The sequence below is a fragment of the Mustela lutreola genome, chromosome 9, assembly GCF_030435805.1.
Source record: "Mustela lutreola isolate mMusLut2 chromosome 9, mMusLut2.pri, whole genome shotgun sequence".
NCBI classification, from domain to species: Eukaryota; Metazoa; Chordata; class Mammalia; order Carnivora; family Mustelidae; genus Mustela; species Mustela lutreola.
This window is the reverse complement of record NC_081298.1, coordinates 111,069,624-111,071,290: the sequence shown is the minus strand read 5'-3', so window position 1 is coordinate 111,071,290 and position 1,667 is coordinate 111,069,624. Positions and strand designations below refer to the sequence as shown.

At 46.7% G+C, this 1,667-nt stretch overlaps 1 pseudogene; it reads left to right on the top strand.

The window, feature by feature from the left end:
- The first annotated feature begins 549 nt into the window (after positions 1–549).
- On the top strand, positions 550–1,385 carry LOC131808428 (glucose-6-phosphate 1-dehydrogenase X-like; annotated as a pseudogene).
- The last annotated feature ends 282 nt before the right edge of the window (positions 1,386–1,667 follow it).

The following is a 1,667-nucleotide window of genomic DNA, read 5'->3' as shown; positions in this document are numbered from 1 at the left end:
TTTTGATTTTAGCCATTCTGACAGGTGTAAGGTGATAGCTCATTGTAGTTTTGATTTGCATTTCTCCTAATGATGAGTGATGTTGGGCAACTGGTCATGTGTCTGATGGCCATCTGTATTAGACAGAGCCTTTATTTTTTTTTTAGATTTGTTTATTTGTTTGAGAGAGAGAGAGTGGGGGTGAGAGGAGCAGAGGAAAAGACTAACTCAACCAGACTCTGCACTGAGCACAGAGCTTAAGGCAGGGCTTGATCCCATGACCTTGAGATCACTACCAGATCCGACACCAAGAGTTGCACTCTCAACTGACCATGACACGCTGATGCCCCTAAGTCAGCTATTATAAATATGTTCAAAGTATTAAAGGAAACCATATCTAAAGAATTAAAGGACAACATGTTATCAGTCTCACCAAATAGAGAATATCAGTAGAAACAGAAATCATAAAAGCAACTAAAAAGAAATTCTGGTGTTAAAAAGCATGATACTTGAAAAAAAAATTCAGTAGAGGGGTTCAACAAGAGATTTGAGCTGCATGAGAAAGGAGCAATGAACTTGAAGATAAGGCAGATTATCCAGTCTGAAAAAAGGAAAAAGATGGCAAAAATGAACAAAGCCTTAAAGACCTTAAAAGACCTGTGAGGTACCACTAAGTGCTCCATCATACACATAATAGAAATACTGGGAGGAGAACAGAGAAAAGGGAAGAAAAAAATAGACCAAAATTTTCTAAATTTAAGGGCTTGTCCTGCCCCCAGGGGAGGGTCTTCTGAGGCTCCACCCACACCTTGCGTTCAGCCGGTCTGCTCAGCCGGTCATAGGCATCCCCAATGGTTAAGGAAGGTGGTGGATGTGGCGCAGCCTAGGGAAGAGCTGTACCAGGGTAATGTCTTCCGTCAATCTGGTAAACGTATCTTCATCATCATGGATGCATCAGCCAACTTAGCCAAGAAGATCTACTCCACCATCGGGCAGTTGTTCCAGGATGGCCTTCTGCCCAAAAATACTTTCATCGTGGGCTACACCACCTCCCACCTCACAGTGGCAGACATGTGAAAACAGAGCGAACCTTTCTTCAAAGCCGCCCCAGAGGAGAAGCCCAAGCTGGAGGTGTTCTCTGCCCACAATTCCCACATGGCTGGCCAGTAAGAGGACACCATCTCCTACAAGTGCCTCAGCAGCCACAAGAATGCCCTCCACAAGGGGAAGCAGGCCAACCACCTCTTCTACCAAGCCTTGACCCCACTGTATACTAGGCAGTCATCAAGAACATCCATGACACCTGCATGAACCAGACAGGCTGGAACCGTGTCATTGTAGAGAAGCCCTTTGGGAGAGACCTGCAAAGCTCCAGCTGGCTCTCCAACCACATCTTCTCCTTCTGAGAGGACCAGATCTACCTAATCAACCATTACCTGGGCAAGGAGATGATCTAGAACCTCTGGCTGAAGTTCGCCAATCCTCAGCCCTGTCTTGAACCAAGACCACTGGGTGGGCCACAGTGGGCCTATGGCGACCTCACACTACTGCTAGCAACAGCATGCTCCTTGGAATTGGGGGAGGGCAGTTCTTTCACGCTAGTCTAAGTGCCACATGACATTCCTGTTTACTCACTGGAAGGGACCTCTGTGCTACCCAGCAGTCCCCCGTGTCTTGGGCTCCCAAAT